Source organism: Paralichthys olivaceus, chromosome 2 (genome assembly GCF_024713975.1).
Source record: "Paralichthys olivaceus isolate ysfri-2021 chromosome 2, ASM2471397v2, whole genome shotgun sequence".
NCBI lineage: Eukaryota > Metazoa > Chordata > Actinopteri > Pleuronectiformes > Paralichthyidae > Paralichthys > Paralichthys olivaceus.
Genome location: NC_091094.1, coordinates 23,293,842 through 23,303,957, shown reverse-complemented (window position 1 = coordinate 23,303,957; position 10,116 = coordinate 23,293,842). Strand labels below are relative to the sequence as shown.

The 10,116-nt window shown below is 41.9% G+C and overlaps 1 protein-coding gene across 2 annotated transcripts in view; it reads left to right on the top strand.

Annotated features, from left to right (window-relative positions):
* Nucleotides 1–2,107: 2,107 nt before the first annotated feature.
* The window catches only part of frmd4ba (FERM domain containing 4Ba), a 45,223-nt gene continuing 37,214 nt past the window's right edge, over nt 2,108–10,116 (top strand). Inside the window, exon 1 of one of the 2 annotated variants that reach the window (XM_069512576.1) lies at nt 2,108–2,422. The gene's annotated coding sequence lies outside the window, so the exon portion shown is untranslated. The remainder of the gene's footprint in view (nt 2,423–10,116) is intronic. The other variant, XM_069512574.1, reaches the window with a different exon arrangement.

Here is a 10,116-nt window from a genome sequence, read left to right as displayed (position 1 = left end):
GTCACATTAATGGTACATAAATGACCATAGACTCACAGAAGGTCTATTTTCAAAATAGATGTAAAAGACATGGGATAATACTGCAATTTTATATCGCAACCCATCACTAATATACTGTTGCCAAAGTAGTTTGATAAATAAATGTATTACCAAACACATCTAGCAGACTCAAGAGTAAACAAAAGTCTTCATATACAGTCATAAGTTTTGTGGTCAACTGGTTAATTAATTCCAGTGTTCAACCTCTCTTCAGCAGTGTACTGGTTTCAGCTGCTAAATACAGCCTGTAAATAATTGTATCTATCTGCTGTTTGGTGCTAGTGTAAGTGGTGCATGGTGGGTTTGTTGGGGACCGGCTTCCTTCATGCTAGTGCTTGAAGGGTTGGACACTATATATAGCACACTCATTGTTTATACACTGTTAAAACACTGTAAAGCTTGTGCTGTAAGAGGGTTTATGGCGGATTTTGGGCCACCAGGCCACCTTCTCAAATCAATATTATCTCCTTATGTAATGGACCTCAGGGCAGTGCTGCTACTGCTGGCAATTCAGTGTAGCCTAGACACAGCAACTGTCCAATGAGGAGCACACTAGACGTGCTCAGGCAAAAACCACAGTTGGACCAAGCTATATATTTGCATTGGAGTATTTGCGTAAACAAATTTCGCCCCTGATCCACACATAATAATCCACACGTGAGCTGAGGCTGTCTGTTGGAATGCTTCAATACATGGTATGCAATATAAATGTAAAACTATAATTCAGAACAACTGCCCCTTACAGCTTCATCCAACAGGAGGTTGGTTTGGTTGGTTTAGTTTGGTTTAGTTTGTTTGTTTGGTTGATTGGTTGGTTTGTCATGCAGTTCGTTAGTAGAAATAGCAAATATGAACACATACAATCAAAAACAATGTACCAGGGAGATGTTATGATCAATATATCAGAATCACTTTATAGCCAGGTATGTGAATACACACAAGGAATTTGACTCCAGTTTTTCTTTGTTCTCTTAGTGCAACAGTTTAAAAAAAACGACAAACAAACAGAGATGAACAAGGACAAAAGACAATAACAAAAGCTATGTACATGTACACAAAAGCTAAATGGTTGGTGCAAATGGTGCATAGTGCAAGGATGAAATAATAAATATACATATACAGTTTGTACAGTATATTGAATGTACATATATATTACAGATGATGTTTCTGATATTTGAGTCCGGTTTAGCTGTTTGACACAGAGACAGCACGAGGGAAAAGGCTGTTCTTAAAACGGGATGTTTTAGCGTATGGTGTTCTGTAGCGCCTACCGGAGGGGAGAAGTTTAAACAGTTTGTATCCAGGGTGTGATGGGTCTGCAGAGATGTTACCTGCCCATTTCCTGACTCTGGTCAGGTACAGGTCCTGGATGGAGGGCAGGCTGACACCAATCATTTTCTCTGCAGTCCTTATTGTCCGTTGCAGCCTGTTCTTCTCCTGTTTTGTGGCCAATCCAAACCAAACAGTGATTGAGGAGCAGAGAACAGACTGAATGATGGCAGAGTAGAATTGTGACAGCAGCTCCTCAGGCAGGTTGAGCTTCCTGAGCTGGCGCAGGAAGTACAACCTCTGCTGGGCCTTTTTGATGATGGTGACTGTGTTGGTCTCCCACTTCAGGTCCCGGGAGATTGTGGAGCCCAGAAACTTGAAGTTTTCAACAGCAGTCACAGAGTTGACATATGATATATGTCCTAGTTTTTATTATTATTTTCCTCAAACCTTTGAAGGCTAGGGTAGCTTTTTTGTTTGTTGTTAATGTGGAAAGTCCCAGAGATGTTTAAACAACACAAACATTTTGAATGTATCACATCCAAACAGAACCAGCTTCTGCACTGAGGCAATATATACAATACACATACCAAGTGTTTTCTTGGGGTTTTTTGGGGACATTTTCATCACTCATGAATCACACAAATTTAGTGAACTGATAACGATGAGTGAGTGAAGCTTGATTGAATGTATGCGCTCTGCTCAGAGCCAACAGTTCAGTTCAGGTCTGTGCTCAGCTGTACAGCAGGGAGCGCTCCTCCAGTGGCCAAACACGGCGCACTGAGGCAGCAGCAGCGGGCGAAGATCCATCTGTCCCATCCCGAATCTGTGGACGCTAGAGGAGAGGAGAGGAGAGGAGAGGAGAGGAGGCGGGGATCCGGACAGGACTGACGCTCAGTGCGTGGAGACAGGGTTACTAATGCCGAACAGGCAGCCGCTTCCCTCGCTTCACTTTTCATCTGAGCCCTGCAGAAGCAACTCTCCATTCATTGGAACAAAAAGCAGCGCTGGTGCTGTGGGGACAGAGGTGGATTTATGTGAGCGCCGGCGGAGACGCTCTGCGGACAGACAATAAAAGTGGGAACAATCAGATCACAACAAAAGACAACAAAAGGTGAGAACCGTTTCTTTACTTTCCTAAATGCCTTTTTTATTTCTAAGAGTAGAACAAACAGCGACACTAGTATAATGGTGTGATCACCTGTAAGCAGCCTCTCCAGTTTGTTTTGTTGTCATGCATTAACAACAACTTGCGCTTTTTGCTCTCATTCGATATTTTAGAGCGTATTTGGGTTCATTTGGAGCTTCAGATGCGCTATTTTACGCACAATCCCCGCATAGAAACAAGTAGCATCATCACATCAGTTAAACACTGCATGCATGTGTTTTAGCATCAATTAATCCCAGCCAACCCTAAACCCAACATGGAGCCACATCATTTTATTTAAGCTGAGGGAATGCCAGCTGGTTTTTGAGCTGTTGACATGTCAACATGAGTGAGGGGGGCCCTGCTTGTCAGAAAGGTGTAGTGGAGTTGCTCAGGACAGATTTTAACACAGTGACCTGGAGCGAGGTCACTTCAGTGATACCCATAATACACCTTCATGAGCATGTATTGTATTGTAGTGTACTTTATGTCTTAAAGTTAGAAACACACACACTCTCTTCATTCTCTCTGGTCTGTGGTCAGCTGGTGTGCTGTCCTCTTTGTGAATATCCTGTTTCCGGGACCATACAAACAATGGGCAGGCAGGCATGTGATATCCTGTGTGGGTCTTGTGTCAGCTCACACCATGAAAAAACCCACAACAACAGGGGAATGACTACATTTGAACAGATCTCCTAAATGTGAGGTATATTTAAAAGGTGCTGTGGTCTTCAGTGTCACTTTGGTGTTACACGCAGCAGGTCTGACATGAGGAAATCCAATGACAGGACGCCAGTGAGTGATAACAAAGGCACAGTGACTACACTGAATTTGTGCCTCACGAGAGAAACATGTGCTGCCTCTTTCTCTCTCTGTGACACACACACGCGCGCACACACAAAGTGCAAAGGCAGCGCCGCTTTGTGTTGACTTTAGTCCAGGATGTTCAGCTGCTTTTTAATGGGGTCAGCGCTTCTGATTCAATAAAGCTATTAACCGTCACAGAATTTTCCAACGCCGCTGTTCGCCACAAATAGCAGTATATTTGCCAATCAGGGGCCATTAACAGACCTTGTCCGTGTCTTTGCAAGTGCAAACAAGATTTAAACACCACATCCAGTCCACCTGGGGAGTGTGACCTCAGCTGATGATGCGTTCCCACCACCTCTCATCCAAGGCCCTGTTTTGTGTAAAAAGTTGCTCATCAGCATTTTTCTTTCTTTTTCCCACACGTCTTCATTATAACGCTCTGTGCACAGATTTGAATGAGAGCATTTGTCAGTTAGGTTACGTGATACTGTTGTCATGCAGGTTCGCATAATTCAGCACTTCTGCTAGAAAACAAGTTCCTGCCTGACTGGTTCTGACAACAGATTATCTCAGCGCTGAAAGATCCCAGTCAGAATCATGGCAGGTGACAGTGAATGTAAATGGGAATGTTTGTAAGTTAAATCCAGGCATTGTGCTGCCTTTATTTTCAGGTGACAGCATGACTTGTATACAGTATGCCTAATATGAAGAAATCAAATATGTCAATGTCGGGTTGGTGTTTCATGGGTTGTAAGAGGTCAGTCTGTCCAGAATTTTAATGAGTAAAACACTATAACACTGCATCCTATAATACTGTATAACATCATCAGGGTTATTTTTAAATACTTAATGGGCTAAATAGGACAGAGAAGGACTCAGGTAGTGAGGTGGATTGTCCCTTCAAAGACTAAATTCTAACCTATTGTTTGCTATAAAATAGCTTAGCATTTTGGCTAAATCTAAATCTATAATTTAGCTACATGCTAATCCAAAACTTGCTTACCTTTGACTGTACAGATGGACAATGACTGCTCCCCCAAAGTGAAGCCAGAGTGTCTGGATCACCTCCTGGTGGCTGGCTGCAGTATAGCTCCTAAACCTCAACTCAGTTAGTGGATGGGGCATGAACCAACCTAAAAAGTCAAAGTTCACATTTAATATATCTTTTTCAAGGATGGTTTCTGTTCTTTTAGATAGATCTTATCATGTCCAAGTGCTCACTTTCTGTAAGTTTGGCTTCAATTAATTGTTTAATGATATAAAAAGGGGGTAAAATGTCATGATTGACATCTGAGACTAACTTGCAATTGGTCAAGTCTGTGTATCGGTGGGAAGCTATTGTGCAGACTCTGGCTCCAAAAAATGCAAGATGGCAGCCTGCGTATCTGGGATATTTTGGCTTCAATTTTAGATATGGCAGGAAGTGGACACACATCGAACATCTTTATAAACAGTTTGTTTCTAACCTATTCAGGACTGTGCATTTCATGGTATAATGGCCTAAATTAGCCACCACAAGCTAGTGACATACCAGACCGTAAGGCCTTAGCAGCAAAATCTGTGATGAGTGTGTGAAACTGATACACAACAGGATAGTGTATTTTGCTGTTTACGACTTGAATGTTTTATTTGTTGAACTGGATTTTTCATACTCTCAAAGGTTAAATAGTCTCACTTTATTCAGCTAAGCAAAAATATGTCACATAACTTAATGGACATGTGATTGAGCAAAGCAAAAAAAGCAGCATGGCAAAGAGTGCTCAGCTGATGTCACATTTGGAAAAACATGGATGTTGTGGATTAGCACTTTAATATAGCTATGGTAAACAGGCTTGCAGCCGGAGGCCTAATTCAGGGACAGACACTGGAGTGTTTTCTAGTAAATGTGTTTGTGGGTCAACAGTAATCTATGGGCTTTACAGTGCAAATCAATTTAGATCCCAAAGGGAGAGGGGACATCGGTGTAAAGAGGCGTTAGTAAAAAAGTTCCTCCCAGAATCAGTCCTGCCACATTTGCTGTAAATGTCCTCAGTGCTGCTCGAGCCTGTAACATAATCACTGAAAACATGGTTCATTCCGAAAGTTGTGTCAACAGGAATCTGTGCCTCGGCTGTGGACCAGCTCAGCAGGCGCAACTTCTCTCTTCCTTGTTTCATGTCTGCTTTGTCCCCTTAGACAGGACATCCTGAGTAAAACAAAGAGTCTAGACCTTAGTTTCACATTTAGACCACAAGACATTGTGAAACATCCCACATTCATTGTGTGCATCAAAATTTATGGCTCCTACTTACAAGAAATCACACGTGCAAAGAGTTTGAGGGTGAAAAATCGTTTTGATTTCTGAGGGATTTTGGTCCTTTAATGTGGTTATGTAAAATATTCCTGTTTATTTCCCTTCAGAATAAAGCAGAAAACACTAACACCAGCCCCGGAGAGTGTCTCTCAGTTGGTTGGGAATTCCTCTGGGAGCCAGTTTCCATGTCGTTTAAATGAATGCAACTGCATTAAAACAAGCCCCAATCTGTTTAAGGACAGCCACTGGCCTGTGGACAAACTCCCCTCAAAATGCAGCGTTTAAGCTCACGTCCTTATGAATTATTTAAAGAATGGACAGTAGGATAGATTTATAGGTTACCCATGTGTTTCCATCGCTATTGACCCGGGCACTTCAGAGTAAAAGCCTCCTGTCTCTGGGGGATGTTAGCGGGAAATTAATCACAATTCCAAAGGTGCATGGTTTGCACGAGTACAACAGCCAACACAAATTAGGTGAAACAGTCGGTGATACATCATTATTTTCCCATCATGAAGACAACTGTTTTAATGAGAAATATGGACAGAAATGATGATAGGAAGATGTGTTACATTTTCAGAAAGACCAGTGGAACAACCCTCAGTGAGGCTACTACGTTTTCAAACTAAAATGATCACTGTCCATATGAGCGATATCCACCTTGCATTTGAGTATGTGAAGGTGCACTGTACCATAATGCCGGTTTTCTTCCAAATCAAGTGTCATTCGATAGGAGCCCAAGGAATCAGTGAAGGCTACGTTGTGACCGAAAAGACCCAATCAGCAAGCGGCTGTGAGTGTCTATGTAATCGTTTCCAAACATCTCAATTTTATGCCTGTTCAGACTTAAATGCTGCACCAGAGTTTTCAAACTAAAATGGAGCATTTTTATGCTGAAGGGATCTTAAAAAATCGACCATGTAGTGTGGACTCCAGGTGTATCCATCATGAAGACACTTTTGAGCTGCAACACTTAGTCTGTGAAGTGAGAAAATACCTGCAGCTATCTTTATATTTGATTCATTTATTACACATTTCAAGCACAAAAGGTTTGATAGTTACATTTTCCTGCCTGACATAAAAATAGATTGAAATGATGGTTGTATTGTATTGTATTATTAGTTGAAACCTTGTTTTATAGACAGAGAAATCCAGTTATTAATCCAGAAGATAATTGGAAGATGAAGCACTAATCATCATTCAATCAATCTTTAGTTGCCCCACAGTAACATTTCTGTTAATAGTTGTAAATATTTTATTTTCCTCTCAGATATTTCTGTCTATTTTGCAAGCATAAGCAAATACAACACTATGAAGAACTTCAAGGACTGAAAGTGGTTCCTGATTGGTCCTTGTTTACATCACATTGCATCTGAATCGTTGCTATGATGCCATTTGCCTTGTGAATATTTTGTAAAGCACCTGTTATGGGTTTTCACGGGGGAATGAATATGGGAATGAATCTGACCCGGACAATCTCTTGTCTCCTGTGAAAGGCAGGAGTTTAAGTCTGTAACAAGCTGAGGACAATTTTTGAGACCAAAAACGTAATTGTCTTTTTGACTTTTTACTATTTCTTCAACATCATATCTTTGTCCACTTAGCTCTAAGTATTTCTCACACTTCTGAAATCAAAATCTTGTAGGCCTACACTGCTGCACAGGTGGGCAGGTGAGATGTAGCCGGGAGGGCCTTCCTCCTGTAGCAATGGAGGGGGCCTTGAACCCAACAGATTCATGCAGCATTACATTCCAGAGAGGAATATTCCCCCTCTCTGTTTGTGTTTACCTCCTCCTCCTCTCAGTCTCTTAGACTGGGATGTAATTGCTGTGAGGCTGAGAAAATGAAAATAACAACAAAGAAAAGGCTTCTACCACCTTCTTCTCCGTCTGTGCTGCTGTTGGCTTGCCTGGGAGCTTTTTGGATAGAATAAGTGGTGGGCGGCGGTGGGTATGAGGGGGGAGTCTTTCCTGTAATTTTGCTGCTTGTGTGACTCTCTCAATCTATCCATCCATGCCTTTTTTGTGATCACTCTCCGTTTCTTCCTATTTTCCTCTTAAATACACAATATAGAGATCACATGAACTCTCTTTCACCTATATGCACACACACACACACACACACACACACACACGCACACGCACACACACACACACAGCTCTGAGGTGATGATGTTGAGAGGATGTTTAAAAGCCTGAACGATAATGACCAGAATGAGACTCCAATCACCCTGAGTGTGTGTAAGGTAAAGGAGGGGGGAGGTGGACGGAGAGGACCTGAGCTGCTATTATTACCCTCTCAGGCGCAAACAGAGAGATACATGGTGTCGAGTTTAGAAAAAAACACACACATAAACACAAAAACAGCCAACGCTCCTACAGCAGATGTACCCCACAGCCCTGGACCTACAGTGATCAATACTGCTCAATGCTTAAAAAACCCCATGTGAGTGTTTCACATGTTCAGTGCCAGAAGGGGTGGGGGCACGGTGAAAAGACTCACAGGAGACATGAATATGGGAAAAGACTGAATATGGGATGCTTTGGATTTCACCAGCCCCCCACAAAGTAATTTCCTGTTGAGCTGCTGTGCTAGATTTTTTATTTTTTTTCCAAACCTTTCCTCGTGCATTAATTTAGTTTGGGTTCTTTTGTCTGTTCAATGTGTAGTTTTGGAGCCATCGTGTGCTAGACAATGGAGACGGAGGATGTTTAGGTGCACCACCCATTAGAGCTTAGCATTCATCATTAATGGAGTGTTATATGAGACTCCTCTTTTACTGGGTTAATACCGGCAAGCAATACCCCCCACCTATAGACCGATACTCTCTTACACACACACACACACACACACACTAAATCCCAGGCACCACTCACCCTCCAATTCAAATCCCCTGCAGTTTAGAAAGAAAGAAATCATCCAGCTGCAGTCACCTTCACCGCTGCAGCTCTGCATGAGGAGGATGAAGAGGAGGGGGCGGCGGGGAGAGGCGAGGGAAGTCATCACCTGCCCTGTAGACCAAAGCCGAGCACCCCGCTGGTCCACTCAGACAGGCCGGGCTGAGCTCTGTGACAGGGATGGAGGGCAGCGGAGAGAGACGTGTTAGCAGTAAATATGGAGAAGATGCAGGTGCATGGTGATAAGGTTGACGAGGAAACCATGTTGAAATAAACCCAGTAACTCAATAGAAAGAGCTGCCTTTGTTTTGAAGGCCTTTTCAAAGGTCCATTGTGTTGCTCAGAGGCTCAGCTATTTTCTTTTCAAACGTGTGTTATCCCATCTGCGCATGTGTACATCTATTCCAATCCTATACTCTACTGCAGCAGAACACCTCTTATATTTACAAAAGTGTGCAACAATGTGTTGTGTTGTCCACCAGCAACATTAGCCTCTTCAGTTATAGTCAGTGGGCAGAAGTGAGTGATGTCAGGACAGTGTTTGGTGACACTGTGGCCTGGTAGAAAGTGGATCCGCTGATGGTGTGCAGAGCACAGTTGTAACAGGTGTCGAGCGCAGTGGGAGGAAAGATGATAGTGTATCCCCAGGGGAGGGCAGTGGTTGTTAGACTGGGAGAAATGAAATGTGGTGTAAGCATGTGTGCTAATACATTTATATACAGTGTGCATCTGTCTGACCAGGCTGGGTAGAGTGGTGGGCAGTAGGGCTGAAAGGATAAGTTCATTATTGGTTTAACAAAGTTTGACACTTGACTAATCAATGAAGTCAGTTCTCAAGCAAACTGTCTGAGAAACAGTTTGATTATTTGACATATTTTCTCAAATGTTAGCTCGTTTTTAAACGTTTGAATGAATTGTTCCTTGAATATATCTTGTTTTTGCACTGCTGGACAGACAAAACTAATCATTTTTAGACCTGGGCCATGGGAAATTAAGGTTTTTTAACTTTTAAAGACTAAATAAAGATTAAATAAAGAGAGTAATCAATAGATTCTTTCATATTGAGAATATATGTAGATTATCACATTGAGTCACATAATAATCAAAATTTAGAGGAATTTTACATGTTGCCAAAAAAACAAGCCTAATAATTATTTCAGTTGTGTAAATCTCTGTTGAACTCGGTGAAGCCTCATCTCCACACTGTGTTCGACATAATGTTCCACATCTGTTGATAAGCATGGAACCCTTGTAATTTATTTAGCTCTCCGGATGACTGATGATCTGTGTGCATGGTAAAAATGAAATTACAGGCATTCCCTGGTAATGCTAATAATACCCAGATACAGCTTTTACAGTGCATGGGTAACTGATCGGAAGAGAAAAATGTCTATTTCAAGGCTGCCAGTGTCATCAGAATAGGAGAATCAGTAATGACGTGGCACATGGCAGAAAAGGAAATGTTTCACTCTCAGTAAATAACTGTAGCTTCGGTTCTCTAGCTGGGGCTACTTCTCTGTACAATGTACATTCTTGTAATCTGAATTGCAGCAGTAAAGGAAAAACACTGAAAAAGCAGAAGTGAGCTCATGTCACAGAGTTAAACTTCAGTACTTTATATTACATTTTTATTTCAAATTTGAAACACAACACTGACATAC